General features: G+C 46.9%; 1 pseudogene; it reads left to right on the top strand.

The window, feature by feature from the left end:
• Positions 1–14,950, top strand: part of LOC115898207 — a 106,663-nt pseudogene extending 91,713 nt beyond the window's left edge.
• The last annotated feature ends 9,883 nt before the right edge of the window (positions 14,951–24,833 follow it).

Raw genomic sequence — 24,833 nt, 5'->3', positions numbered from 1 at the left:
GGTGTCAATATTGGGAATGTACTGCGTGCCACTAAACTGCTGACTTTAAAACTATTTTTATGTTATGTGATTTCATCTCATTAAAACAATTTTTTTAAAGAAAAGAATTAATGCCTTCCTACAGGATGAAGTTCAAATGCCTTACACCTAACCTTGAATTAGACTCTCCAAGGCTGGTCCCAATCAACCTTCTCAACTTATTTCCTACTACTTCTTTTTCGTGCCCTTCATTTCAGCCTACTTGGCTTTCATGTTTTCTCCCTCCTATGACTTTGCTCATGCTGTTCTATCAGCCTCTGACACTTACTGATCTCAGCTCCACATATCCAAATATTAGCCTTTTGTCACAATTCGAATCTCACCTTTTCCTAAAAGTCTTCCCTGATCTCATTTCCCACTTCCCATCCTAAAGCATTTTTCACATTTCTGAACTCCTGTAACACTCATGATAGTCACGCATTATTTCACCCAACCCTAGGGTTCCTTCAGTGCACCAGACCTCGGTGCACTGGAGCTTGTGTTGGGGAGGGCAGTACAGCTTGGTTTCCAGGACCACGTTGATTCTGGACGTGGGTTGTGTTCTCTGGCATAATTAGACATCTGATAAAATTCAAGTCTGAACCTCCATCATTTTCTCAAGTACTGTTAACACTTTAAGTGTGGGGACACACTCTACTTTGACATCAACAGTTAACTTACAGTGAGAAAAGTACAATAATTGACATTAAGAGACATTTATCTGACAGTTTATATCAGCAGCCAGTCTGACTTAGGGCTAGGCTCAAAACTGATTGTATACGAACAGCAACTACATTTGAGCTCCCTCTTACGCTACAGAAAATGAAGGGAATGAGGGGAAGGGAATAGGGGGAAGAAAAAACCCTTCAGGTGCATAAATAAGGAAATCTCCCATTTGTAGGCACTGAAGCTCCACAGCAAGATGGAAGTCAATTGGGCAATATATATCTACTTTGGCCCTATTTCCATTATAAATGTTCTCAACTAATTTTTTTAAACTCCATTTTATTCTGCTTTCAGGTGCTGAGAAACATAATCTCTGTTACCCAAGAGCCAGCGAATACTTTTTACCAAGTATGATAATTGGCTGCCCTGATTCAGGTAACATTTCCTTTTTGTGACATGGGGGTGACTACTGTTAGAAAACCCTGAAAATGTTTTAAAACAAGAACTAAGGGGGCTTGGCGATTCTTGCCACGCTTTTCCAGAGCTCGGACCTTGCTATTATTTGCTACCCACAAACCCTAGCTTGTTAAACTGATCTCCTTCAAGACTCAAGCATCATGGGGCTCCCTCCTAGGGCTCTCCTGCCCTCTCCCCACAGATGCTGAGAGTGGTCCTGGTGGAGAACCGATGTCCTGCAGCTGGTGCACCCTTTCCCGCAGCTGTGCCAGGAAATTATGGATCAACTGGAAACAGCCGAGAAGAAGGGTCTTGGCGATCACTTACAGCTGTTTGGCGCTCACAGCTGTTTGGCGCTCTCAGATTGGGGATGTCGGCGCTCTCAGCTTGCGGATGTCCGCGCACCCCCTGGTAAGTTCCTTCCGCCTAGGGTGGAAAGTTGCAGAGGCCACCCCGACTCTTCCATCTCAGGCTCCTGGGCTTGCGACGCTCCGTGCTACAGCTTGGTCTGGCTGGGGCGGAAAGATTGAAAGGGCTTTGGAGCCTCGGCTTTTGAGCTTACTCCTCCTTTGCTGGACTATTTTCTCATAGTCCCTGTTTTGGTCAATTTCCGGTGCAGGCCAGCCCAGTCAGGCAAGGTCTGGAAAGGCCTGACTCGCCCTGACTCGCCCGGCAGCCTCACTTGTACCTGCAGCAGTTGAGGACCTCCCGGTTGTTATGGCAACTGTGAAATGTGGTTTGGGGGGAGAGTGCAATTGAAGCCATTCACGAGAGCAGTCCCTGCCTGTCCCCTCGCGTGCTCCCCAGTGCTGGCAGTACCCCGGCCTCGGTGCTTCTGAAAGCAGCCCAGAAGAAGGGTCCTCGCGATCACGTCCAGCTGTAAGCTGTTTCGCCTCTCAGATTGCAGACCTACACGCTGCCCCCTGGCAGGTGCCCTCCGTCTAGTGTGGAAAGCTGCAGAGGCAGCCCCAACTCTTCCACCTCTTCCTCCTTCTCCAGCTCCGGGGCTTGGGAGGCCCTGAGCCGCCGCTTGGACTGGCTGGGGCGGGAAGATTGAAAGGGCTCTTCAAACTCCACTTTTGAGCTTATTTCTCCTTTGACTGTTTTTAATAGTCCCTGTACCGGTCATTTTCCGCGCAGCCCAGCCGAGTCAGGCGAGGTCTGGAAAGGCCTGACTCGCCTCTCAGCCTCAACGACTTGTACCCGCCGCCATTGCGGACCTCCCGGTCATGATGGCTATCATAAAGTGTGGGCTGGGGGACATGCGGTTGAAGCCATTTGCGCGGGCAGTGCCTGCGTGTCCCCACGTGCTCCCCAGCCAGCACAGTACCTCTGCCTCTGCGCTTCCTGGAGCATGCTGCCTTAGGTGAGGGCAGCCCCATGCACAGTCCCCCACACCCTCCCCAGCGTCTGCAGCCTCCGTGTGCACAGTCCCCACCTTGCCAGCATGTCCACGTACAGCCCCGCACACGCTCCCAGCCCCACTGACGCAGAACTCATCACTGCTCACTCTTCACGCACTTCACTGGGTGTGCAGTCCCCCGAGCACGCAGCTCCACGCAGCCTCTCCACATGCTCTCCTGCGCCTGCAGCCTCCTCTGAACTTCTTTTGCCAGGCCCATACATACCTGCCTGTGGGCTGAGTGGATTGACAACGACAATGGTGACAGTTGACATTTATTGAGGACATGCTATGTTCCAGATGCTGCATCTCCATTTCTCAGATGAAGAATCTAAGTCTCAGGGCCTCATCCAAAACCATACAGGTAATAGGCAGTAGAGTTAGGATCTAAGCTGAGGGAATTTTACTCTAGAACTCACAGTAATAACTACAGTGCTCTTTTGGCTTGTATTTCTAAGGCACATGCTATAACCACTTTTATTTTTTTATTTTTATGGATTTATTTATTTATTTGGAGATGGGGTCTCACTCTGACACCTAGCCTGGAGTGCAGTGGTGCGATCTGGGCTCACTGCAACCTTCGCCTCCCAGATTCAAGGGATTCTCCTGCCTCAGCGTCCTAAGTAGCTGGGATTACAGGCAGGTGCCACCATGCCTGGCTAATTTTTTGTATTTTTAGTAGAGATGGGGTTTTGCCATGTTGCCCAGGCTGGTCTTAAACTCCTGACCTCAGGAGATCCACCCGCCTTGGCCTCCCAAAGTAGTGGGATTACAGGTGGGAGCTGCCGCACCTTGCCTGTAACAATTGTTTATTTAGGGAGGTGTGGTATATGGTGCTACCCTGGATCTGTAGTCAGGATTTGAAGAAGCAAGAAGGTATTTGCTTTTGAAGAAGGCACCATGCATTGTGCTTGGTAGTGGTGACTGGAGAGAGAGCTGGGAGGGGCACAGGCAGCAAAGTCCCTGCTTAAAGACAGTGCTCTAGTTTGGAGAAACTTAGCTGGATAGTCAATTCTTACATGCATTTGGCAAGCACTTATGATACACTGTAAAGACGCAATGTGTCTAGCTTGTTAACGTGTAGGTTCTGCAGTCAGACTCCTGGCTTTGAACCCCAACTTCCCTGCCATTTTCAAATGACACTGGAGAAGTCGCAAAAGCTATTTCTGCCTCAGATTCCTCCCCAGTAAAAGTGGGTTATTAATAGTACCTCCTTTGGCTTGATATGAAAATTCAATGAATTGATACATGCAGAACATCTTAGAACAACGACTAGCTTAGAGTAAATCTTAAGTAATTGTAAACTGTGATTATACTATGTTTTTGGCACTGAAGCCACGTTGTGGTGAGTAAGATAGTGCCTGACCTCAAGAAGCTCAGAGTCTAGTAATGGAGACAGGTAAGCAAATACTTGCAAAGTGTGTGGCATGAGAGAGGTGTGCCAGGTGGGCGGGAACCTGCAGCAGGCACATCTGACCCATCCTAGTTGTGTATGGTGCAGAGAAATTAGCCTAGGCTTTCTAGGGGCACTGATGTCTGGGCCAAGTCTTGTAGGGCAGGGAGCTATGGGGCACATGTAGTGATCCAGCTGGGGGCTGAGCAGGAGCTGAAAGTGAGCAGCTCACATCTGTAGGGTTGCCAGATTTAGCAACGGAAAGTACAGGATGCCCTATTAAATGTGAATTTCAGATAAAATAATAACTTTTAAGAATAAGTATGTGTCATGCAATATTTTTAGTATAAGTATGTCCCAAATGTTGTATAACCACACAAATTAGTCATTGTTTATCTGAAATTCAAATTTCACTGGGCATCCTATGAAAAGCCTGGCCATTTTATTTGTCCTCATTTAGGAAGGTGCAGTGTGTTTCAGAGTAGCTGGAGTGACACAAGGAGGAAAGGCAGAGGGGGCCGGATGGGACTGAGAGGTACGCAGGAGGCAGTTCATAAAAGACCTATGCTATGTTAAGGGATTTGGATTTTATCCTGAAATTAATGATGAGCCCTTCGAGAGCTTTAACCACAGGGATGTGAAACCACGGAGACAGCAGTGTCAGGCACGATGACATAAGTGTCAGTTTCTATGGCTGAATAGCACATTACTCCAAATTTAGAGTCTTAGAACAGTAAACATTTATTATCTCCCAGTTTCTGTGGCTCAGGAATTCAGAGGCAACTTGGCTGGGTGGTTCTGGCTGAGGTTTCTCATGAGGTTGTAGACAAGATGGTGACCAGAGTGGCAGTTATCTAAAGGATGCACTGGAGCTGGAGAATGTGCTTCTAAGGTGACTCACTCTAATAGTTGGGAAGGCACTGCTGGGTGTCAGCAGGAGAGCTCGGTTCCTTGCCACAGGGACCCACCACAGGACAACTTGAGCCTCCTCACAACATGACAACTGGCTTAGCGATCCGAGACTGCAAAGTGACCTTAACTTTGGAAGTCACATGCTGCCTTGTCATTCCCATATATCCCAGTGCGAACACAGTTCAGCCCTGCTCAACCGGACATACAAAATTTAGACAGACACCAAACAGGACAATAGACACTGAGCAAGGACTTCTTCAGAGTCCTTAGTATAGATTTTGTATCTCTGGAGGTCAAATCTCTTATCAGTCGTTTGGGCTGGCCATCCCAGTCCTGCCTTTTCTGTCAGAAACAAATCAGGTGTTGTTACGGGGAGGGATGTGGAAGACATTCGCCCATTTGGGATTTCTGGCACCATAAAGATTGCTGGTGTTGAGGTCGCCATACTCCATGCCCCAATGACTGGATCATCTCCTCCTTAGACCAGTGGTGGATTCAAAATAGCCACCCTGCAGACCTCCTTGCTCACCTTTTCTGTCATCCTGTAACTTTTCCCATGCCCTTAGATAAGGCACTGTGCGGAGAAACCTACGCCCGTACTGCTTTACTCCGTCCGTCTGGATTCTTGTTCTATCCCTCCGTGGCTGCTGTCCTACTTTAGGGAAGAGCGGAGTGGCCCCTTTCCTCCTCATCCGCATCCCTTACCCCGGACATCTCGTTTTCCTGTGTCACAGCAAGTCCAGCCCTTCAAGACTTGACACTGCTTTCCCTCCTAAAACCCTTAAAAGAAAGGGCCGAGTTTGAACTTTCTGCCTTTGAGTCATGGAGACACCAGAGATATTTGGGCTGTAAGTTAAGGGAAGGGGGGGGTCCCTGAGGAGGCAGATCTTATGTAACAAGAAGCATTAGCTATAGCTGTTTTCCTACTTCTTCTAGCTATAATACGTCTGTTCTTCTGATACTGTTCTTCTGATACTGTCTTCTGAGAGGTGACAGTGTGCTAGCAGCCGTCGCTCTCAGTGCGTCCTTGGCCTCAGTGTCCACTCTGGCGGCACTTGAGGAGCCATTCAGCCTGCCGTGGCACCGTGGGAACCCCTCTCTGGGCTGGCTGAGGCTGGGGCTGGCTGAGGCTGGAGCCGCCTCCCTCTGCTTCCAGGGAGGTGTGGAGGGAGAAGTGCGGGCAGGAACCAGGGCTGTGTGGGCGCTCGCGGGCCAGTGCAAGTTCTGGCGGCCTGGGCACGGGCTTGGTGGGCCCCGCACATGGAGCGGCGGGCTGGCGGGGCCAGCCGGTGCTGCTGGCCCATGGCAGTGAGGGGCTTAGCACCCAGGCTGGCAGCTGCAGAGGGTGCACCAGGTCCCTGAGCAGTGCCGGCCCACCAGTGCTGTGCTCGAATTCTCGTGGAGCCTCAGCTGCCTCCCCACGGGGCAGGGCTCAGGAGTTGGAGCCCACCATGTCCGAGCCCCCCTCTGCCGTGGGCTCCTACGCAGCCCGAGCTGCCCGAGCTTCCCCAATGGGCGCTGCCCCCTGCTCCGTGGCTCCTGGTCCCATCAGCCACCCAAGGGCTGAGGAGTGGCAGGCGCAGCTCGGGACTGGCGGGCAGCTCCACCTGCAGCCCGGGTGCAGGATCCACTAGGTGAAGCCAGGTGGGCTCCTGAGCCGGATGGGGACTTGGAGAACTTTTATATCTAGCCAGAGGATTGTATGTGCACCAGTCAGCACTCTGTACCTAGCTAATCTGGTGGGGACTTGGAGAATTTTTATGTCTAGCTAGAGGATCGGAAATACACCAATCAGCACTCTGTGTCTAGCTCAGAGTTTGTAAGTACACCAATCAGTACTCTGTGTCTAGCTCAAGGTTTGTAAATACACCAATTGGTATGCTGTATCTAGCTAACCTAGTGGGGACTTGGAGAACTTTTTCTGTCTAGCACTCTGTGTCTAGCTCAAGGATTGTAAATGCACCAATCAGCACTCTGTCAAAACGGACCAATCAGCTCTCTGTAAAATGGAGCAATCAGCTTTCTGTAAAATGAACCAATCAGCTCTCTGTAAACTGGACCAATCAGCAGGATGTGGGTGGGGTCAGATAAGGGAATAAAAGCAGGCTGCCCGAGCTAGTAGTGGCACCCTGATCGGGTCCACTTCCACCCTGCGGAAGCCTTGTTCTTTCACTCTTTATAATAAATCTTGCTGCTGCTCACTCTTCGGGTCCATGCCACCTTTAAGAGCTGTAACACTCACCACGAAGGTGTGCAGCTTCACTCCTGTCAGTGAGGCCACGAACCCACCAGAAGGAAGAAGCTCCAGACACATCTGAATATCTGAAGGCACAAACTCCAGACACACCATCTTTAAGAACTGTAACACTCACAGCAATGGTCCGTGGCTTCATTCTTGAAATCAGCGAGACCAAGAACCTACCCATTCTGGACACAATACTACAGCCCCCAGGCCGTGAATATCTGTGTCTGTGCTGGGTTTAATATTTCTGCTGAAACCTTGTTAATTGCCTCCAGAATGGAAAACTCTCCTTCCCAGCCCCGTAGAGATTGGAGCCCTCTCCAGTGTATGTTACAGTATTTCTTTCTGGGCTTCTCAGAGGATTACGGAGTCCACCTTAAAAAAGGCAAACTACGGACACTGTAAAGTAGATTGGTCACAGTTTGGAACCGGGTGGTCCCTAGAAGGATCACTGAACCCCACAACTGTCCAGGCTGTGTGATGGGTCGTTGCTGAAACTCCTGGACGCCCCAATCAGTTTCCCTACATTGATCAATGGCTAGAGTTGGTCCGGAGCCCTCCTCCATGGCTCCGCTCATGTGCCATTCATGATCCCACCTCCAAGGTCCTTTAAAGCCAGACTGCAGTTTTGCCCAAACCCTTGGCTCCTCCCGTACTGCCTCCTTCTGAAGAAGGAAAGTTTTCCTCATCCAAGTCCACCGCCCTGCAACCCTCCTGCTCCCCGAGAATCTTCCCATGTCTCCTTGACTACATCCCCTGTGGCCTCTCCACCGATAGCCACCTGATCGCGGCCTCGGCCAGAGGCGGTGGCCCCACTCCTCCCATTGAGAGATACCCAAATCCCTCTGGACAGTGAGTGTGCTGCTCCATTTTTAGTTTATGTCCCCTTCTCTGCTTCTGACTTGTACAATTGGAAGGCTCATAATCCCGCCTTCTCTGAAAAGCCCCAGGTCTTGACCTCACTGATGGAGTCCGTGCTCCGGACTCACTGACCCACCTGGGATGACTGTCAGCAACTCCTTTTAGCCCTTTTCACCTGTGAAGAGAGGGACCGTATCTGAAGAGAGGCCAGAAAGTATTTCCTCACATCAGCCGGTAGACCAGAGGAAGAAGCCCAGTACCTCCTTGAGGAGGCTTTTCCCTCTCCCTGGCCTGATTGGAATCCAAACTCCTTGGGTGGGAAGAGAGCTTTGTATGATTTTCACCGGTATCTCCTCGCGGGTATCAAGGGAGCCGCTGGAAAACCCATGAATCTGTCCAAGACAACTGAAGTTGTCCAGGGGCTTGATGAGTCACCAGGAGCATTTCTAGAACGCCTCCTGGAGGCCTATCAGACTTACATCCCTTTTGACCCGGTGGCTCCCGAGAATAGCCGTGCTATTGATTTGGCATTTGTGACTCAGGCAGCCCCTGATATTAAAATTACAAAAGCTGGAAGGATTTGCTGAAATGAGTATCAGCCAACTTTTATAAATAACCCAGAAAGTTTATGACAATCCAGAGTTTGAAAAGCAAAAACAGTCAGCTTAGGCAGCTGAAAGAGCTGCTGATAAATCATCAAAAAGACAGGCAAAAATCTTAGTAGCCACCATCCAGAGAGCCAAGAAGGAAGGACCCCCATCAGAAAACACTGGCCAGGGGACCCTGGGTCCCCACCAGGAAGGCCAAAAAGGTGAGCGGGCTCCCCTACAAAGAAACCAGTGCACATATTGCAAACAGATTGGACACTGGAAAAAGGAATGCCCATTAAAACCAGAAGAAAAACCAGAGAAGAAAAAGGTCCTCGTCCTCCCCGCTGCGGAGGAATCTGACGATTGACAGGGCCGGGGCTCCCTCTCCCTTGGTCCCCAGGAGCCCATGGTGACCGCCACAGTGGGGGACCAGCTGTACGCTTCCTAATTGACACCGGGGTGGAACACTCGGTCCTGCAAACACCCTTGGGCAGTGTCTCTAATAAAACGGTGGCTGTGCAAGGGGTTACTGGAACTGTTCAGGAATATCCAGTCACCCACTCACGAGAGGTGAGTTTGGGACAGGAAAGAGTAACCCACTCGTTTCTCGTGGTCCCAGAGTGCCCTTTCCCCCTCCTCGGATGAGACCTGCTTCATAAGTTGCAGGCATCCATCTCCGTCTCGGCCTAACAAACTCACCTCATGTTAGGGGACCTAGCACCTGCTACCGCCCAGCTCCTGCTAACCACCCCTCTGTTGGAGAAGTATCTCTTTAGTTTCACCCTCACAACCACTGGAGAATAAAACTAATCCTCTCCTACTGGATTTACAGACTCTGTTTCCTCGAGTCTGGGCCGAGTCAAACCGCCCAGGACTGGCAAAGCACCATCTGCCAGTAGTTGTAGAACTGCTGGCCACCACCCTGCCAGTTCAGGTAAAACAATATCCTATGAGTCAGCAGGCTAGAGAGGGAATCAATCCCCATATTCATCAACTATTACCAGCTGGTATACTCACACCATGTCAGTCTGCCTGGAATACTCCATTTTTGCCAGTCCAGAAACCTAGGACAAATGATTACCAGCTGGTTCAGGACTTGCGGGAAGTTAACAAGCGGACAGTCACCGTCCATCTAACTGTCCCTAACCCTTATACTTTACTCAGCCTGCTTCCGCCAGAACATACAGTATACACGGTCTGTGACTTAAAGGATGCTTTCTTTACTATTCTTCTGGCCCCCAAAAGCCAACCTATCTTTGCTTTTGAATGGACAGATCCTGGCTCAGGAGACACCACCCAATTAACCTGGACTCGGTTACCCCAGGGTTTTAAAAATTCCCCCATCCTTTTTGGGAAAGTCCTCCAACAAGATCTTATACCATTCCGAGCCAGTCACCCTAACTGCACTCTTCTCCAGTACATAGACGACCTGTTATTGGCTATTGAAACTACTGACAGCTGCCTGCAACACCCTAGGGACCTACTTTACCTCCTTCAGAAACTCGGGTGTCAGGTCTCAGCCAAGAGGGCCCAAACTCTTCCCAGAGTTTCCTACTTAGGGTACGAGATAAACAAAGGAAAAGGGGCACTCACTAGTGCTCAGAAGGAAACCATCCTGCGGATCCCCACTCCCACCACCAAGAGACAAGTACGTGAATTCCTGGGGGCCATGGGATACTGTCGTTTATGGATATTGGCGTTCGCAGAAATATCCAAGCCCCTGTACTCTGCTACTGGAGGAAATGGCCCGCTAGTTTGGACTGACAAAGAAGAGCAGGCTTTTCGCAATCTAAAGAAGGCATTAACTGAGGCCCCTGCTCTTGCCTTCCCAAATATCTCAAAACCATTTCACCTTTTTGTTCATGAGAGCGAGGGATTTGCTAAAGGGGTACTTACTCAGACTTTGGGACCATGGTGACGCCTGGTGGCCTACTCTGGGTGGCCAAGTTGTCTGAGCCATAGTGGCAACAGCAAGCTTGGTCCAGGGAGGCTGATAAACTGACTGGGCCAGAATTTAACTCTTACAGCTCCTCATGCCATAGAGACTTTGCTATGAAGTGCTTCTGGCAAATGGATGTTGAATGCTCGCATCCTACAATATCAGAGTTTACTGTTAGATCAGCCTCGTTTAACTTCTCTCCCACAAGGTGTTTAAATCCAGCTACCTTGGCTGGGCGCAGTGGCTCAAGCCTGTAATCCCAGCACTTTGGGAGGCCGAGACGGGCGGATCACGAGGTCAGGAGATCGAGACCATCCTGGCTAACACGGTGAAACCCCGTCTCTACTAAAAAATACAAAAAATTAGCCTGGTGAGGTGGTGGACGCCTGTAGTCCCAGCTACTCCGGAGGCTGAGGCAGGAGAATGGCGGGAACCCGGGAGGCGGAGCTTGCAGTGGGCTGAGTTCCGGCCACTGTGCTCCAGCCTGGGCGACAGAGCAAGACTCTGCCTCAAAAAAAAAAAAAAAAAAAAATCCAGCTACCTTGCTCCCTGATCCAGACCTTACCACACCTGTCCTTTACTGCCAAGAACTGTAAGAGACTACAGAAACTGGCCGACCTGATCTCCAAGATGTGCCTCTAAAGGAGGTGGACGCCACCGTGTCTACAGAGAGTAGCAGCTTCCTTGAACAGGGAGTACGAAAGGCTGGTGCAGTCGTTACTACGGAGACAGATGTACTGTGGGCCCAGTCACTGCTGGCAGGTACCTCGGCACAGAAGGCTGAATTGGTCGCCCTCACTCAGGCTCTCTGATGGGGTAAGGATAAACATATTAATATCTGCACTGACAGCAGGTATGCTTCTGTTACTGTACGTGTACACGGAGCCATCTATCAAGAGTGAGGGCTACTCACCTCAACAGGAAAGACTGTTAAAAACAAAGAAGAAATTTTGACCCTGCTTGAAGCTGTTTGGCTTCTTCGGCAGGTGGCTGTAATTCACTGCAAGGGACATCAAAGAGAAGACTCGGCCGTTGCCCGTGGTGACCAAAGAACAGACTGCAGCTGGAGAGGCAGCTCGACTCCCAGTCACGCATTTGACCCTGCTGCCCACTGTGTTCTTTCCGCAACCTGACTTACCAGACTACCCAGAATACTCCCCAGAGGAAGAAAAACAAGCTTTGGATCTTCAGGCCAGTAAAAGGAAGGTTGGTGGATTCTTCCTCATTCCAGAATCTTCATGCCCTGAGCCCTCAGGAAAACTTTAATCAGTCATCTGCATTGTACCACCCATTTGGGAGAAGTAAAATTGGCCTAGCTTCAAAGGAGCCATTTCAAGATCCCCCACCTTCAGGACTAACTAACCAAGCAGCACTCTGGTGTACGGCTTGTACTCAGGTAAACGCCAAACAAGGTCCCAAGCCCAGCCCAGGCCACCGCCTCTGGGGAGGCTCACCAGGAGAAAGGTGGGAAGTTGAATTTACAGAAATAAAACCGCACTGGGCAGGGTATAAATACCTCCTAGTGCTAGTATTTTCTGGGTGGACCGAGGCATTTGCCACCAAAAACGAAACTGCCACCACTGTAGTTAGGCTTTTACTCAATGAAGTCATCCCTCGATATGGGCTGCCTGTTGCTATAGGGTCTGATAATGGACCAGCCTTCATCTCGACCATAGCTCAGTTGGTCAGCAAGGCATTAAACATTCAATGGAAATTCCATTGTGCCTATCGACCCCAGAGCTCTGGACAGGTAGAATGCATGAACCACACCCTAAAAGGTATTCTTACTAAGTTAATCCTAGAGACTGGTGAGAATTGGGTAAAGCTCTTTCCTTTAGCCCTTCTTAGAGTAAGATGCACCGCTTACTGGGCTGGGTTTTCACCTTTTGAAGTCATGTATGGAAGGGCTCCACCTATCTTGCCTAAGCTAAGGGATACCCATTTAACAGAAATCTCACAAGCTAATCTGTTACAGTACTTGCAGTCTTCTCCAACAGGTACAAGACATCATCCAGCCGCTTGTCCGGGGAGCACACTCCAATCCAGTTCCTGACCGGAGTGACCTGGTGTATGTTAAAAAGTTCCAGAGAAAAGGATTCACTCCTGCCTGGAGAGGACCTCATACTATCATCCTCACCACGCCGACGGCTCTGAAGGTGGACGGCGTTCCTGCTTGGATTCATCACTCTCGCATCAAAAAGGCCAACAGAGCCCAGCAGGAAACATGGGTCCCCAAGCCTGGGCCAGGCCCTTTAAAACTGCGCCTAAGTCGAGTGAAGCCATCAAATTAATTCTTTTTATTTACCTCTTTTGTTTGTTTCCACCTATTATGCCCTCTGCTCCATCCTACTCTTTTCTCCTCACTTCTTTCATGACAGGACTTGTGTTTGCAAACACTACTTGGAAGACAGGAACCTCCAAGAAAGTCTCTCTTGCAGTCGATTTATGTGCTTTGTTCCCAGAGCCTGCCCACACCCACAAAGAACAACGCAACCTGCCGGTCATGGGAGCAGGACACGTTGACCTGGCTGCAGGATGTGGACACACAGAAAGCCGGACTGGATGTGGGAGTTCTAGAGGTGCAGAAAAAGGACTCCAGAGCATTGACTTTTACCTCTGTCCTGGAAATCCCCCTGACTCTAGCTGTCGAGATTCTTATCAGATTTTCTGCCCTCACTGGTCATGTGTAGCCCTAGCCACTTTTCCTGGAGGATCAACCTGGTCCTCAGTCCTCTCCATAACTCGCACTTCCCGTCCTAGACCATGTACTATGGGAAATTGTAACCCTCTTATTATAACTGTCCGTAACGCTGGTTCAGCTCAATGGTATTACGGCATGTCATGGGGATTAAGGCTTTGTATCTTGGGATTTGATGTTGGAACTGTGTTCACCATTTAGGAAAAGATCCTAGTCCCATAGAGCCCTCCTAAGCCAATTGGACCTTTAATGATTTTGGTGACCCTATGTTCCAAAGGCACCAAGACAGGGTCGATTTAACTATCCCACCACCACTCCTTGTTTCCAGATCTCAGTTACAATGACAACATCTCCAACCCAGCCTGATGTCCATTCTGGATGGGGTGCATCGTCTCCTTAATCTCACCCAGCCTAAATTAGCCCAGGATTGTTGGTTGTGCCTAAATGCCAAACCCCCATATTATGTTGGATTAGGAGTAGAAGCCATGATTAAAATTGACTCTCTTTCTTGTCGTACTCGGCCCCATGCCATTACACTAGGAGACATGTCAGGGAATGCCTCCTGTCTAGCACCGGGTATAACTTACCTGCTTTTCCCTTTCAGGCTACCTGTAATCAGTCTCTACTTACTTCCTTAAACACCTCAGTCTCCTACCAGGCATCCAACAATACCTGGCTGGCCTGCACTTCAGACTCGTTGCGTCAGTGGGACTGAACCTGGACCTCTCCTGTGTGTGTTAGTTCATGTACTGCCCCACGTTTACGTGTACAGCGGGCCAGAAGGGCAACTTCTCATCACTCCCCCTGAATTACATTCCAGGTTTCGCAGAGCTGCCCCACTCCTCGTACCCCTTCTGGCCGGCCTTAGCATAGCTGGATCAGCAGCCATTGGCATGGCTGCACTTGTTCAGGGAGAAACTGGACTAATGTCCCTGTCTCGGCAAGTAGATGCTGATTTAAGCAATCTCCAGTCAGCCATAAATATGCTACATACCCAGGTAGAGTCTCTAGCTGAAGTAGTACTTCAAAACCGCCAAGGCCTAGATCTGCTATTTCTCTCCCAAAGAGGGTTATGCGCAACTCTAGGAGAGAGTCGTTTCTGTGCCAATCAGTCTGGGGTGGTAAAGGATACTCTCCAAAAAGTTCGAGAAAATCTATATCGATGTCAACAGGAATGAGAAAATAACACCCCATGGTACCAAAACATGTTTAACTGGAATCCATGGCTAACTAATCACTGGACTAGGGGGACCCCTTCTCTTGTTAGATTTAGTCTTCGAGGCTTGTATATTGAATTGGTTTCTTAACTATAAAGCAGCGCATAGCTTCTATCAAACTTATATGTTTTAAAACCCAATAAAACCCGTTTGTTATTACTGAAGAATCGATGATTTGATTCCCCAAAACATGAGTAGGGAATGTGATACCCTACCCTGTTTTAACCTGAGTGACTCTCTTAGCTGAGAGAGCCGGAGAGACTCCATTTTAGCTTCTTCACTTGCAGCCCCCTTATCCCCCTCCCTTAAGGGAATAACTAGTGCAAGTTGACTCCAAGCACATCCAGGAATGCACTTACTGATAAGATATTGAGGCAAGCTGTACCAGCAGCTCCTGGGGATGTGCTCGGTGGATGGTACCCAAGCCCCTGCATTTATCTCTTTGTGAGTTTAAGCCCCTGCACCTGGAACTTTTTTTTTTCTGTAACTATCTCTGTAACCATTATTATTTTTTTTTTAATTTTAACATTTTGCCTGTTCTGCTTCTGTAAAAATTGCTTCAGCTAGGCTGTCCCTCCCCTAGTTAGACCATGGTATAAAAAGAAATCTAGCCCCTTCTTCGAGGCCGAGAGAATTTTGAGCTCTAGCCATCTCCCAGTCACCAGCAATAAAAGGACTCCTGAATTAGTCTCAGAGTGTGGCGTTTCTCTATAACTCCCTTGGTTACAACGTATCATCTATATCTCAATCATCTATCAATTACCTATCTATATCAACTATCATCAATATATCCATCTATCAATCATCTATCAATTATATCAACTATCATCTATACCTCTATCAATCATCTAATTGCCTATCAATGATCTATATCAACTATATATCCATCTGTCAACCATCTATCGTCGATTATATCAACTGTCTCTACATATCTTCCATCTATCATCTAATTATCAATTATGTCAACTATCATCTGTCATCTCTCATCTATCATATCTATCATCTATCTGTATCATCTCTCTTCTATCTATCAATCAATCACCTAATCTGTCATCTGTATTTTGAAAGGGCCGTAAACTTGTTAACATATATATACACAGGCATTTTAACAAGTGTTTTCCTTGGAGAAGCGAGGATAGAAACTAACCTGTAGGAAGAGTGCCCTCTGCTGCCACTTGTTCAAAATAGCTCTTCTGCCTGGCCATACCAAGGAAAACCTAAAAGGTTCTTAGCCTTCTGGCTGCTGTCTATAACAAAAAATAAGTAGCATCTTTGCCTCTTAAAATATCTTTAAGATTTCTTTTCTGTTTTGTAGACAGCCATGTTGCTACATTTTTTCATTTGGTTTTATTCTTTCCATGGCAACCATAAAGCAAACATAACTAAGAAACAGACATTGGATAATTATGCAGTACACAGAAAGCATTTCTTCCAAACTCTTAACTAAGTAAAGTAAATCCTTTCTAGGTGCACAAATCCATAGGTCAGAGTCAAGATTACTCCACTAGGAATAGCTCATCATTGTAGGCAGGAGGAAATGGCTTTATTTACTCCAGAGCACCCAGGAAAAGGTTCTGACCTTTACAACCTGCTCTGCTTGCTATTCCAGGGGAAAGCAGGAAGGGAGGGGCGGAAGGACAGACCATAAATGTTCTATGACAATTACTTGGCAGCACTGTTTCAAAGAAATAAGGAAAGCCTTTACTTGGCATTCTGTACTAAGCAGTGCATTGAAATGGGTTGGTTCCAGCTCTGGACTGCCCACCCACACCTGGCCCCTCTGGACATGCTAAACACAGACAGGAGTGACACCACTACCCCAGGTGTTAGCCTGGAAACTTCCCTCCCTTCCATGCATCATCCCTGCTTTCATCTCTGTAGTTGACAGATTCTCAGTGTCTGTTGTGTGGATTCCGGGATCAGCTTGTGAGCTCTTGCCCTTCTCTGAAACATCACTGTTGGCTCTCTCTTTAACTCAGGACTCTGCATGGCTCTTGGTTCTGAAATACTTGCAACTTCAGGGAGAAGACACTCCCTTGGCCAGCTTCATCCCAGCATCTAGTTGGGGAAAGAAGATTGGACATGCTACGTTTTTGGGCAAGATATTTATCTTTTCCAAACCTATTTCCTGATCTATAAAATGGGAATGATAAAAGAACTCACGTCGTCAAGATTTTGTGAGGATTACAACTGATAAAGGATAAATGTCAATTATTATAATATAGTAATAAAATAAGTATTATGGAATATTATTGAAGCTTTCTTTTCTCCCTTCCTTCCTTCCTTCCTTCTTTTTTTTTTTCGAGACAGAGTTCCGCTCTTGTTACTCAGGCTGTAGTGCAATGGCATGATCTCGGCTCCCTGCAACCTCCGCCTGCTCGGTTCAAGTCATTCTCCTGCCTCAACCTCCCGAGTAGCTGGGATTACAGGCGGCTGCCACCACACCCAGCTGAGATTTTGTATTTTTAGTAGAGATGGGGTTTCACCATGTTGGCCAGGCTGGTCTTGAGCTCCTGACCTCAGGTGATCTGCCCACCTTGGCCTCCCAAAGTGCTGGGATTACAGGTGTGAGCCACTGTGCCCGGCCCTGGACAGAGGACAAATATTAATATATAGGTATCTAGTGACTGTGACCAGGCCAGAGAGAGGAAGGTTAAAAAATCAAGGGAAGGAGTTTTGTCCCTAAGTTTAAAAATACATAACATTGAGACTGGAGATAAATAGACCAAATACTAACAATGGTTATCTTTGGCTTTTTTGTTTTATTTTCAGCTTTAAGTTTTTATTTTTTGTGGATACATAATGGGCGAATATATTTATGGGTTACATGAGATATTTTCATACAGGCATGCAATGTATAATAATCACATCAAGGAAAATAGGACATCCATCACCTGAAGTGTTTAACCTTTGTCTTACAAACACTTCAATTCTACTGCTCTTTTTTAAAATGTAAAATTAAATTATTTTTTACTATAGTCACCCTGTTGTGCTATCAAATGTTAGGTCTTATTCATTATTTCTAACTTTTCTTTCTTTTTTTTTTTTTTTGAGACAGCCTCACCCTGTTACCCAGGCTGGAGTGCAGTAGCGTGATTTCGGCTCACTGCAACCTCCGCCTCCTGGGCTCAAGTGATTATCCTGCCTTAGTATCCCAAATAGCTGGGATTACAGGCACATGCTAGCATGCCTAGCTCATTTTTGTATTTTTGGTAGAGACGGGTTTCACCACATTGGCCAGGCTGGTCTTGAACTCCTGGCTTCAAGTGATCCGCCTGCCTCAGCCTCCCAAAGTGCTGGGATTACAGGTGTGAGTCACCACACCTGGCACTATTTTTTATACCCATTAACCATGCCCACTTCCCCCAATCCCCAACTATCCTTCCTAGCCTGTGGTAACCACCATTCTACTTTCTGTCTCTGTGAGTTCAGTTGTTTTAATTTTTAGCTCCCACAAAAAAATGAGAACACACAGTTTTTCTTTCTTTGCTTGGCTTATTTCACTTAATAAACTCCAATTCCATGACAATGGTTATCTTTGAGTGGGGAATTTATAGGTGATGATTTTTTTTTTTTTTTTTTTTTTTTTTTTTTTTTTTTTTTTTGAGACGGAGTCTCGCTCTGTCACCCAGGCTGGAGTGCAGTGGCCAGATCTCAGCTCACTGCAAGCTCTGCCTCCCGGGTTTATGCCATTCTCCTGCCTCAGCCTCCCGAGTAGCTGGGACTACAGGCGCCCGCCACCTCGCCCGGCTAGTTTTTTGTATTTTTTAGTAGAGACGGGGTTTCACCGTGTTAGCCAGGATGGTCTCGATCTCCTGACCTCGTGATTCGCCCGTCTCGGCCTCCCAAAGTGCTGGGATTACAGGCTTGAGCCACCGCGCCCGGCCGGTGATGATTTTTTTTTTCTTCTCCAATTTTTCAAATTTTCTGTGATGAGTACTTTTTAAATACTTTTTTTAATAGAAAATATGAAATTTTGTTGTTAAAAAGCCATCATTTGTTCTTTCTTTTCACTGACTTATACAATTAATACATGATCATATTCTCAATCTAAAGCTTACAAGCCAGAGGTAAGGCTAAAACCCCTCATGGACACACACACACACACGACCGCTGCCACACCAAACGCAGTCTCTTCCCAGAGGTAGTCTCTTAAGAACTTGTCGAGTGGGAGGTAATCATCTCTTGCCACTAGATGAAGAATAGGGCCATTCTAGAGGCTCTCTGGTCAGTCATAGGTGATGGACACTTCCACATTTTCTTCCTTGTAAGACAGAGGGCCCATTTGGAAATTTTGAATACCCAGTGTAAGGTACACAGCAAACTGTCCTATGCCAGAGGGGAAAAAACTGAGCCTGAATCTGATCAAAACTGTAGATCACTGGTTTTCAGTGGTTGCATACTGGGATCATCTGAGGTAGTTTTTAAATTCCTGTGTCTCAATTTCCCCCCAGAGTCTCTGGTATAATTGCTCTTGGATTTGCCTGGGCTTCAGGGATATTTATTGATTTATTGATTTATTGATGATTACTATTTTTTTTTTTTTTTTTTTTTTTTGAGACCCAGTCTCACTCTGTTGCCCAGGCTGGAGTGCAGAGGCGTGATCTTCGCTCACTACAACCTCTGCCTCCCGGGTTCAAATGATTCTCCTGCTTCAGCTTCTTGAATAGCTGGGACTACAGGCACCCACCAACACACCTGGCTAATGTTTGTGTTTTTAGTGGAGTTGTGGTTTCACGATGTTGGCCAGGCTGGTCTCGAACTCCTGAACTCAGGTGATCCACCTGCCTCGGCCTCCCGAAGTGCTGGGATTACAGGTGTGAGCCACCGCGCCCTGCCGGCTTCAGGGTTTTTAAGCGCTCCCCAGATAATTGTAGTAGGCTACCTTTGAGAATCACTGCTCCAGATTTAACATCCAATTTATAGAAAATACAGGGGTAAGGATAGAAGAACAGCATGGAGTGCAATAAGCAATAGCCACACTGGGACATGCTATAGGACAAACACTTCGTTTTTTAAATTTTCTTTTCTTTTCTTTTTTTTGAGATGGAGTCTCGCTCTGTCGCCCAGGCTGGAGTGCAGTGGCGCTATCTCGGCTCACTGCAAGCTCTGCCTCCCGGGTTCAGGCCATTCTTCTGCCTCAGCCTCCGGAGTAGCTGGGACTACAGGCGCCTGCCACCACGCCCAGCTAATTTTTTGCATTTTTAGTAGAGACTGGGTTTCACCGTGTTAGCCAGGATGGTCTCAATCTCCTGACCTCGTGATCCGCCCACCTCCGCCTCCCAAAGTGCTGGGATTACAGGTGTGAGCCACCGCACCCAGCAACACTCAGTTTCTTTACAAAAAGTAAGAATAAAAGGTGAGGAGGAGAGAGGAACCTACAGGTTAAAAGTGACTAAATTACTAATTGCAATGTGTAAAGAGATCTTTTTGGATCTTCAGGTCAACAAAGAAAACATGAAAAGTTTTACACATCAAACAGGAATATTTGAACATTCAGTAGATATTTGATATTAAGGGATTGTTTTTAATTTTGAGGTTATAATAATGTGGAGTTTTTAAATTTTTATTTTTTAAACTTTTATTTTAGGTTCTTGGGTACATGTGCAGGTTTGTTACACAGGTAAACTCATATTATGGAGGTTTGTTGTACAGACTGCTTTATCACCCAGGTACTAAGCCTACTCAAGAGTTATTTTTTTTCTGCTCCTCTCCCTCTTCCCTACCTAAGGCCTCGGGTAGGCCTCAGTGTCTGTTGTTGTTTTACTTTTAAAACAGTTTTTATGTTTCAGAGACATGTTGAAATAACTGAATGAAATATCTCCAGGTTATACATCTGAGATTTACGTGAAAAGAAGCCTATGAGAGGGAGGAGTGGGTGAGGGTGTAGATTTAAAAAAATGATCGGCCATGAGTTGATAATTGTTGAAGCTGGGCAATGGGTACATAGGCAACTCAGTATTCTGTTTCCTCTATTTTTGTATGCTTAAACATTTCCAAAATAAGAAGTTTTTTTTGGAATGCTCAGTCCAAGATATTAATTAACAATTTAGTGCTTATTTATAGATAGAACATCTTTTTCCCGCTACAGCTTGCAGTTCTTGGCTGTCTTCTTTTAGGGAGACAGGTGTGACCATCTGTCCTGCTCCTTGCCCATCCCCACTGCCTCTCCCTTGCTGACTGTTGCTTCCCAAGGCCAAGGCCAGAGGGCGGAGTAGACATGAGGGCATTAGACCATTAGACAGCTCTCATTTACTGAGTGGTCTTGGGCTCCCACCCTGGCAGATTTTACAGCTGGCTTCTCCTGGGTTTGGTCACTTGTGTTATGGATCAATTCTGTTCCCCAAAAAACTTTTTTTGTTTTTGTTTTTTTTTTTGACAGAGTCTCACTCTGTCACCCAGGCTGAAGTTTAGTGGCATGATCTCAGCTCACTGCAACCTCTGCCTCCCGGGTTCAAGCGATTCTTCTGCCGCAGCCTCCTAAGTAGCTGGAATTACAGGTGCCCACCACCATGCCTGGATAATTTTTTGTATCTTTAGTAGAGGCGGGTTCACCATGTTGGCCAGGCTGGTCTCAAACTCCTGACCTCAGGTGATCCACCCGCCTTGGCCTCTCAAAATGCTGGGATTATAGGTGTGAGCCACTGCGTGCAGCCCCAAAAGACATGTTGCACTCCTAACCCCAGTACCTGTGAATGTGCCTTTATTTAGAGAAGAGGTCTTTGCAGATGTAATCAAATTAAGATGAGGTCAGACTGGGTGTGGTGGTTCACACCTGTAATCCCATCACTTTGGGAGGCCAAGGTGGGCAGATCATTTGAGGTCAGGATTTTGAAACCAGCCAGACCAACATGGTGAAACCCCATCTCTACTAAAAATTCAAAAATTACCCTGGCATGATGGTGCGAGCCTGTAATCCCGGCTACTCGGGAGGCTGAGGTAGGAGAATCGCTTGAACCTGAGAGGCGGAGGTTGCGGTGAGGTTGCGGTGAGCCAAGATGGTGCCACTGCACTCGAATGAGGTCATACTGGATTACGATGGGCCCTAAATCCTTTGACTGGTGTCCTTACAAGGAAAGAAATTTGAAAACACAGAGGAGGCACAGGTGAAATAAGGCCATGTGAAGACAGAGGCAGGGCTTGCATAAGCCAAGGAATGCCAAAGTTGGCAACCAAAGGAGTTAGAAGCAAGGCAAGATTATTCCCTAGAGACTTTAAAGGGAGCATGGCTCTGCTGACACCTTGATTTTGAACTTTGAGTCTGTAGAACTGTGAGACAAGTTTCTGTTGTTTTAAACCACCCAGTTTGTGGTACTTTCTTACAGTAGCCCTAAGAAACGAATACACCTGATCCAGACCTTCCCAGCTCTGGGGATGTCTCTTCTGCTGTGTGCTGTGTATTTGGTCCCCAGGGATGCCAGCTCCAACTGTGGCTCCCAGGAGCCCAAGCAACACATACACCTGCAATTGGGGTCCCTCACCTTTGCCGCTGGGTCCACTTGGGCAGGACTTGAGCGCCTCTCTCTCCCACATGCCTATCCCAGCCCAAGGGAAACCCTCACCCATCCCTGACCTTGCCCACGCAGAAAGAGGTGGCTTTGCTCAGTGCAGTAGCACTTTCTGGCTCCCACAGAAAGCACTTAGTTGACCCCTTTCCTCTGTTTATATTTCCTGGGCATGATCCAGACCCCCCTTTTAACTATAGGGACTATATACCTGGTTTTCACTCTTTCTACACTTGAATGTGAATAACAGAAATTTCCCTTCCCCTGGAAGTCTCCCCTCTCATCTCTCATCTCTCTGACCTTTTCTTTTCTTTCTTTTCTTTTTTTTTTTTTTGTTTTGTTTGTTTGTTTGTTTGTTTTAAGACGGAATTTTGATCTTGTTGTCCAGGCTGGAGTGCAATGATGTGATCTCAGCTCACTGCAACCTCCACCTCCCGGGTTCAAGCGTTTCTCCTGTCTCACCCTCCCGAGTAGCTGGGATTACAGGCGCCCGCCACCATGCCCAGCTAATTTTTTTACTTTTAATAGAGACGGGGTTTCACTGTGTTGGCCAGGCTGGTCTTGAACTCCTGACCTCAGGTGATCCGCCTGTCTCTGCCTCCCAAAGTGCTGGGATTACAGGCATGAGCCACTGCACCGGGACCACTCTGATCTTTTCATATCCCAGGTCTATCTGAGGTGTTTTAGAGCCTAGGAATAGGTGCTGACCTTTTCCTTTGTAAATTATTCACATGGGGTTGCCTCATAATCACTCTACTAACTGAATCACATGTCCCTAGAACTTGGTTAATTATTTTGTGGGTTCTCCTTTTTTGGGTTGTAAATAACATCATATCATATATACTAAAGCTAAGTTTTAAATTCTACAGTATGTCCTAAATATCCTTCAATGACAGTACATATCATCTTATCTTACTATTATTATTATTTTTTTTTTTTTTTTGAGGTGAGGTCTCACTCTGTTACCTAGGCTGGAGCATACTGGTAGGATCATAGCTCACTGTAGCCTCAAAATCCTGGGCTCAAGCGATCCTCTCACCTCAGCCTACCACGTAGCTGGGACTACAGATGCACACCGCTACACCCAACTAGTTTTTATTTTATTTTATTTTTTGTAGAGACAGGGTCTCACTGTCCTGGACTCAAGCAGTCCTCCCACCTTGACCTCCCAAAGTGCTGGGATTGCAAAGTGTGAGCCACTGTGCCTAGTCCTGCTTTCACATTTTAAAATTCTGCCAATTGCTCTCTAACATGGGTACCTCACCTTATATTCTCTCCCATTGGCAACCTGTTAGGGTGTTCTTTTCCTCTAGTCTCCCAACTCAAGGTATTATTCTACTTCTCAATGCAGTGTTCCAAATGGTTGTGGACTCATGTCAACTAACTCACTACAGTGCCCACAGATGAATTTCTTCACCTTGATATTATCAGCTGATACTCAGTATTCATTGCCTCTTCATTTTAGTGCACCTTCCAGTATGGCAGAAATTAGAAAGTTTTACAACACATAAGCAACTATATTTTGATACTTTCCTGCAGGTAAGGTTCTGGAGGCAAATTAGGTCCTGCCAACGAGATGCTTCATTGGAAAACTGGAAGGTAGAAATGAGGTTATGGCATTTTTCTCTTGCTGTCTTGACTGTTTTATGATGTCAGATATGGCCAGAGGATGGGGTTCCTCACACCCCCCACCCCCCGAAGTGGTACGGTGTCCAGTTTCTCCAGATTTGTGGGTGGTAAGGGGCATTTGCTGTGGTGCCGGTGATTCCCAGATACCAGCTACTTGATCTTGGATCTTATTTGCACTAGCATTACCTTGGACTATGATCTTGGGCTCAGTCATTCCAGGGGCAATCTCTTGATATTCAAGCTCCCTGGTTGGGACAGTTGTAATAGCTTCTCTGGTGAGACAGTTCTGCAGTGTTCTGGGCATAATTCCTGGAAACCTAGCCTATAGCTTAGTTCTGCCAAGTTTATAAACATCCAATTCCCTGTATTAAATCCCATTCTGCATAAAATCCCTAGGGTGGTATCTGCTTCCTACAATTGAACCCTAACTGATACAGGCTTGCTATATGGCTTCTAATTTTACTTCTCAATTACAGGCAATGGCCCTGCTTAGCCATAATTAATGGCCACGGCTCCCTTGTTGGTAGACCAGGAAGAGAAAGTCTTGGTGTTCAGCAGAATGGATTTCCACAAAAAAGTATTTAGCTGAGCCTTAGGTACTGGAACTAACAGATGAAAGAGACAATGTAATGTTGTGAGTAAACAGAACTCCAGGTTTAAATTCTGTATCCCATGTTCTGTTTGTGACTGTGTCCCTTACCAGCAAAATGACCTTCATTAAATCCCTTACTATGTCCGGGACTGAGTCTCCTTGACTTTAAAATAAGGGGTTCCAGGCTGGGCACAGTAGATCACACCTGTAATCTCAGTGTTTTTGAAAGGCTGAAACAGGTGGATCGCTTGAGGTCAGGAGTTCGAAGCTACAGTAAGCTATGATCTCGCCACTGCACTCCAGCCTGGGAAACAGAGCAAGACTCTGTCTCTAAAAAAAAAAAAAAGCTAAAATAAAGTAAGGGGTTTCAGATGACTTTTAAGGTCTATTTTAGCTCAAAGATTTTATGGTCCTATGAAATCATTATTACAAACCTGAGCATAAAATGGTTAAATGTTGTTCACTAAACCCTAAAACCCTCGCAAATGACAAGTTCATTCCTCTTCCTCCTTGCTTTGCCAGTCTGTCTTGAGGCGTTAAGGTTTCTCCTGTCTGCTTGCTTTTGTTCCATCTTCCATTAATAGTAAATTGACATAAAATTGCAGTTCCAGAGAAGTAGAGGTGTTGCTATGGAAACAGCTTTGATTCATTGATGTAAACATTAAGCTGTGGATGCTTATCCCTGAGGTGCTGGCAAAAAGAAGAAAACACAA

This window comes from Rhinopithecus roxellana, chromosome 6 (assembly GCF_007565055.1).
Source record: "Rhinopithecus roxellana isolate Shanxi Qingling chromosome 6, ASM756505v1, whole genome shotgun sequence".
Taxonomy (NCBI): domain Eukaryota; kingdom Metazoa; phylum Chordata; class Mammalia; order Primates; family Cercopithecidae; genus Rhinopithecus; species Rhinopithecus roxellana.
Note: the sequence above shows the minus strand (reverse complement) of the source record. Positions and strands in the feature narration are given on the sequence as shown.